Here is a 6,891-nt window from a genome sequence, read left to right on the forward strand (position 1 = left end):
GATAGTGACTTGACCTATGAGGAGAAACCAGTTAAGATTCTTGAGTATGCCAGCCGAGTCACCCGCAGCAAGGTTATCAAGTTTTGCAAAGTTCAGTGGAGTCACCATACCGAGGACGAAGCCACCTGGGAGCGAGAGGAAGATCTACGGAAGAACCACTCTCACCTATTTTCTAGCCAACCCGAATCTCGAGGGCGAGATTCATCTTAAGGGGGTAGGTTTGTAACATCCCAAATTTTCAATTTGGAATGTTATACATTAGATCATCATTGCATAGCATATTTTATTGCATTTTGGCAAAATCCTCGAAAATCCTAAGCAACTCAAGGACCCTCGGAGAGAGTTGGGGATTTTTCGCGGTTTTCATATTTGATTTTTATCAAATAATGAAGCGAGGATTTTTGGTTTTAATTATTTTTCTCTCCGAAAAATATTTCGTATTAAAATAAATGAGAGGAGAAAATATGACTTCTCCAAAATAATTGAAATATTGGAGGAAAATATTAAAATCAAATATTTCATTTTATTCGGATTTTATTTGCAATTTTAATTGCATTAGAAAAATTGCACGTTTTCAAAACTGCATTTTTGGGCCAAGAAAATGTTCATCTCGTTCTAATTATTTTAATTAGACGGTGAAAATTTGTTTTGGCATTTTTTGTTTTTTATTTATTTTTCTATGATTTTTTTTAGGTTCGGTGAAATTATTAAAAAAAACGCGCGAGGGCCGACTGGGCCGAACCCAGCCGCGCGGCCCAGCCCACCGCCCGAGCAGTCCCCGACCTAGAGACCGCCGCCGCCCGAGTCCCGCTCGTCGCCGCTGCCCCTTGCCCCTCCCCCAAGGCAGCACCCCCCTCATATATACTCCCCACCCCGCCGCCGCCCTCACCTCACCCCGCCCCCGACCAGAAGCCGCCAGGAGCCGCGCCGGAGCCGCCCGACCCAGCCGCCGAAGGAGCTCGCCGCCCGGAGCCCGAACGCCGCCGCCCGGAGCCCCCTCGATGACCCCGCCGCCTCCCGTCGCCTCCCCGCACCCCGCCGCACCCGAAGACCCCGCCGGAGCCCCATCCCGCCCGCCGGAATACCTCGCCGGAGGTATAGCCGAGCCGTCGCCGCCGTGCCGGTTTTTTTAAAACCGTTCGGTTTTTTTTCCCGAAACCCTAGATTTATTTTTTTAAATAGATCGTTTTTTTCTTCGGTTTAGTTAGTTAGTGAACGTTCACCGATCCGTTCGTTTTAACGAACGTGTTCGCCGGTTAGTCGCAGTCAACGAACGTCCGTTCGTTTAACTGTTCGTCAGTTTTCTTTTTCGTCGGATTTTCCGCGATTATTCCAGATCGCGATTTCTGATCAGATTTTCGTTCTGGTATATCTTTTAGCTCGTTTATCGGAATCAGGCGATTCAAGCGCCTAGAGTTTCGTCTCGAAATTCTCTTTCCGTTTAACCTATTCAAACAAGTTTTTGCTACTGTAAAAAAATTGACTTAGATCCAGATTAGTAAACGAAGCTTGTTTCTTTCGCCGTTTGACTTTCGTTGCTTCGTTTGATTCGATTCTTTTTTGCAAACCGGAGTTCTTAAGTTGAACTTTCTGGTTAGATCTTTATTTGAGTTTTACCTGTGCATTAGATGAGTGCTTATTGTTTGCTTGTTTGTTTGCGATAGAGTACCCGGAGTGCGCCGCTTCCTACTTCGAATCTCTAGGTTTCACGGATCATCAGCAAGGCAAGTAACACTTTGATCATACTTCTTTTACTACCCAGTTTTATTGCATTAGACCAATCCTCAAACATTGCATGATTAGGATCTAATTAAATTGTGGGTATTGGGAAGTAGTTGAGGTAGTACCTATTACCTGTTTATTATCAAACCTTTGGGAGTTACTTCTACGTTTGCTCATATTGCTATGCTATGCTAGTAGACGTGGATTGGGTTTGAGTATTACCATGACAGATGTGAGATTGTTAATTAATGGTTAACCTTAAGGTGGCAACTAAAACTCACATCTGGGTGGATTGAGGTACCTGGGTATTCCAGGATTGCCTGTTTTTCTTTTGGACCGCCACCCAGGTTCAAAGGGATCATGAGATTATTCATGCTAGAAACTTCCGTGTGCAGCCACAAGCTATTATGGGCTCTAGCATAGTTGAGTAGGTTACATGATCTCTTGAAGAGGTGGGCTAGCAGATGTAGGGGAAAGTAGGTGTAACTGTCCACCCGGAGTAAAGAGTTATTGTTTCTGAAAGACTGTGTCTCGGTCATCCGTTTCTCAAACATCATGTAGTGCGAGAATCAAGCGGAGGCGATCGAGTCTTGTGGGGAAAAGTGTACAAACCTCTGCAGAGTGTATAAACTAATCATGGTTAGCCGTGTCCCCGGTTATGGACATCTTGAGTATCTAGTACTTGGATTATCATGTGAATCTCATCATGTTACTTTAATTAATTTTGTTGGGTTTGATGATGATACTTAATTGGGATTGAGAATGCTGTCAACCATTCTCAATGTTTAACAACCACCATGATAGTTAAATAAAATTTATTCCTTTGCGGTAGGGAAAAATTGGCTTTTCGCAAAACTGTAACCATAGAGCCTTCTACCAGCCATATATACATGTAGTATAGCATTATTATGTTCATTACTCTCTATGTGTTACATTGCCAGCATATTCCATGTGCCGACCCGTTTTCGGGCTGCAACGTTTCATGTTGCAGACTTTTCAGACGACGAGTAAGGTGCCTTAGGTCGTGGTCTTATACTCAGTGATGCCGTTGGAGTTGATGGACTCACTTATCTTCCAAGTCTTCCGCTGTTATCATATTTAGATGGCCTTAAGCCATATTTACATACTTATTTCTCTCTTGAGATACTCGATGTAATAAGTGTGTCATTGCTACTCTGTTATAAATCCTCCAAGTATTGTGTGCGTCAGCATTACTGATCCAGGGATGACACTGGTGCACAGCAGCACAGACTGTTTGAGGTCTGGTCGCTACACTTGAGCTGCTCGCCGTCGCTCCGGAGCATGCCCCCCCCCCATCAGGAAAGCCGGGTCGGTATTCCTCTTCTTCGCGGTGACGTTGGTCCGGAGCAGGTCGAGCTTGACGGCGCTGTTCGTCATCAACGCCGATCACCGCGCCTTTGTTTTCTCTTCCCGCTGGGCGGCCCGGGTCTGCTCGTCGGCGATGCAATGCTCGATGGACTCTTGCACACGTGCGGTAGCCGACTTGGCATGTTTGGCCAACTTGGCCCTTTTGTTGTCGTCCGGGCGCCCGTCGGTGCGTCCGGCTTGTATGTCTCCTTGGCCTTGGCGAGGGTGCGTCGGACTTCCGCCCACTTCTCGCACTTCTCGATCCGGGAGAAGACGTGGAGGTACTTGAAATCTTGGTCGGTGCTGCTGTCCTGGCGGTACATGGCGAACATCCGCACCATCTGCGTCGAGGAATAACAGTTGGCGGCGCTCACGATGAAAAGAAATGGAAGAGACCGGCGTGTCATGCCTGACCTCGATGCTGGCGCCGCTCTCTGGGCGAGCCGCGATCTCCTCGACGATCCCATGCCATTTGTTGCACGCCGTTTGGATGAGCCCCCAATGGTTCGCCATGGCCTTCGAGCCGCGCTACATGTGGACGCCCTTGAAGTAGGGGTCAACGAGCTTGCGCTCGTCGAACTCAGCCTTGATGCGGTCCCAATACGTGTCGACGCTCTGGTTCACGCCGGTGATCGGGTCGAGGCAGACGATTTTCCACGCTTCGGCGAGGCACTCGTCCTTCTTGGATGCCCACTTGACGCGCGGCTTTCCGGTCCTGGCCGCCCGCTTCTTCTTCTTCTTCTTCCCTTTCCTCGCCGGAGTAGGTGCCGGCTCCTCCTCCTCCTCCTCCTCTGGCTCCTCCTCGCCATCCATGTCATCGTTGAGGTCCATCGTATCATCTTGGGTAGTGAACCCGGGGGAGGCGGCGGCGGCGGATGAACCGGTCGTGATGATGTCGGCCATGTCGGCCTCTGTCGTGTCGGTGTCGCCGAGATGCAATGTGGAGGCTTGTGAGAAGAGTAGCGCGCCACGACGGAGAGGTGGCGTCGGGGAGGCTGCGTAGGCTGGCGACGAGTAGGTGTACGGGGGGTACTGCACGCCGGCGAAGGCGGGCGACGGCGTGCGCTGGGCCGGGCGACCATGTGGAAAGGTGATGTTGGGGTTGAACCCGCCGTGCGCGTCGCCGTCGGCGTAGCCCGGCGACGACGTGCAGCCCCAAGGGCGTGGCGACGACGAGAAGCCGGCCGGAGACCCGACGCTTTGCTGGCTCCAGGACGCGTACGACCCGTGGCCGCCGGGTGGATTCATCATCCCCGCGCGAGACGCCTCGGCTTGTTTGGCTGCGTGATACGCCTGCTCCGCCACAGCCGCAGCCGCCGTAGCCGCGAGCGGCGCCCTGTCCCAGGCCTTCTTGGCGTTGGCCCTGTTCCGCCGGTCGATGGTGACAGCCTCCCGGCGCTGAACTTCCGCCTTCTAATCGGTGTCAGACATGCTCGGCGGCTTGGACGACGGCGCCTTCTGTTTCCTCTGCTTCGGCTGGGTGGTGGCGGCGGCGGCATCCGTAGCGTCATGGGAGGCCAGGTACTTCTTCGGCGGCATGGAGGCTGGCTGGAGGGGAGGAGGAGGAGAATGGCGGGAGGAATGGGGAATGGGAGGGAAATCGAGGGGGGAAAGCGGCGGCGGGGGGGGGGGGCGGCTGAAAAAGTGCTCCTCTCGCCGATAGAGCAGACCCACGCCCCTTTTCGCTTCGGCCGGCGCCCCAGGCGACCCCGGGGGACTTGGGTTCGGCACGGGTTCGCCGGCTATTATTTCGGCCCAAACCGGCGCTAAACGAGATCCTGGGGTGCGACTGGGCCGATTTTCGGGCGCCGGTGCTAAAAAAAGGCCTTAGGAGGGAGGGAGGCTGTTGGGGGCGCGGCTGGAGATGCTCTAAGATGGCATGGCTGGAGCCAAACAACAAAGCTTCCCGCCGGCTAGGTACATCTTCTCCATCTCTTTGGCATATTCGACTCCGAAACGCGGAGGAGCCACTAATCAATACAAGGGGTAAAGTTTAATTTTCACTTATGTTATACATGTGTGTTTTTTATGGCGACCCCATCTACTATCTAATACCCATATAAAACACGGATGATGGCAGATCTAAACAATCTCAACTGTTTATCCACACGATCTGATGGTCGAAAACATCCCAATGTTGAGCACCAAGCCACCAACCACCTTGAGCGCACATGCATCCCACTAATCAATCCTTCCACTATAATTCCTCCGTACTCGTAAACATCCCAACTCTGGTCGCTCCTCCGCGCAGGTCACCCCCTGCCGCACTCCGTCCCCGCAGCCGCCTGTCGTTCTTGTATACTAGATCGGCAACGCGCCTTGACGCGAGGGTGCCTGTCCGAACGTTTTGGTCAAGCGTGTAATGTTACGTTATTAGTAACCCAAGCTGCTATTCAGACGATAAAAAGGGGCAATGAAAGCATGATATTACCACCACGTGTCTAAATGGGACTAACAACCTCTGAAGTAACTGAAGCTATAAATAGATGTCAGACAGAATGTAACTAAAAATACTGGTATTCACTTAACGTCTTTCAAACTATTCATATTGCAACCTGAGAAACCTCGATACACCCATCCATGAAACTGTTGCATTGCAAGGTATAGATAAATGTTATACTTTGTGTACGTGAGGCAAAAGGGCGCGATGCTGACTGTAAAATCAGTAACTGTAAGTAAGCTAAAACAGAATGAAATGAAGCCATATCAAAAAAAATTAAGGGAGATGCATATATAACAGGAAGAATCACCAAAGAACCAGTTGGAAACAAATATTGTTCACGTGCACAAAATGAGAAGCCACCAAACAGTATACAAACATAGAAAGCACACTTCACGATAGATTTAACACCAAATATCATAAGCATAGAGTGTGCGACAGCACGGGGTGGCTTAAAGACGATCCAGAAATTTGCATAGGTACCTAAAGTCTTAGCATAATAGGAACGACAACATGACACATCCAAAATAAAGTGCAGCATATGTACAAGAAGTCGAGATCATTTCGATAGGCATAGCGGTAGTTACTCAGTAGGAGAACCGGCTTCTAATAGCGCGACCTTTTATCCAGATGCCCTTCCAAGCGGCCGCTCATGTCTTCCATTTGGTCTGGAAGATCTCCAACAGAATATCCCACGGCAACTGCATTTCGAACGTGCACAGAGAAGTAGTGCATATATCTGACAGCAAGAAGCCAACCTCTAGCAAGCTCCTTCTTATTGGTGCGTGACTCCTTTAACTCCCGTGCAGGTGTTCGGCATGGTGCTGCTGTCGTTTGGACGAAGCAACGTTTAAGTCTCTGACAACCGTGTTGGTCATATCCTCTAGGTATCTAACAGCCTTTATGGCAGCAGTATCCTCAGCAGTCTCGTCGTCCATGCAATAAAGTCCCGGCACGGAGATGTCGCTGATTGGTCCAAGATCCAAGGTAGAGGTGTTGAAAGAGACAGTTACACGAATTGTGCCATCCTCATGAACAACACGATCGTATTGGGCTGGTGACAGCAAAAGGTGTGCTAAAAGGTTGTCAAGAACCGTCCTGTGCGGGATCCTAAGAACTCGCTGGGTATCCTGCAGTGCATGAGAACACAAAACATAAGGTCATCATGGAAACTGGTCGTGGATAAATGCAGTCATAGTGATGAAAAGGAGATATTATGTATCTAGGTTAATCTAGTTGTTACAGAGTATGTCACAGCCAGATACCATTTAGAGACGGAAAGATACCATATTCATAATATGTTGTAGTCTGCTTGTCAAATACATAGGTACATCAGTTAGCAACACATGGCTAAACGAATG

Source organism: Aegilops tauschii, chromosome 2 (genome assembly GCF_002575655.3).
Source record: "Aegilops tauschii subsp. strangulata cultivar AL8/78 chromosome 2, Aet v6.0, whole genome shotgun sequence".
NCBI lineage: Eukaryota > Viridiplantae > Streptophyta > Magnoliopsida > Poales > Poaceae > Aegilops > Aegilops tauschii.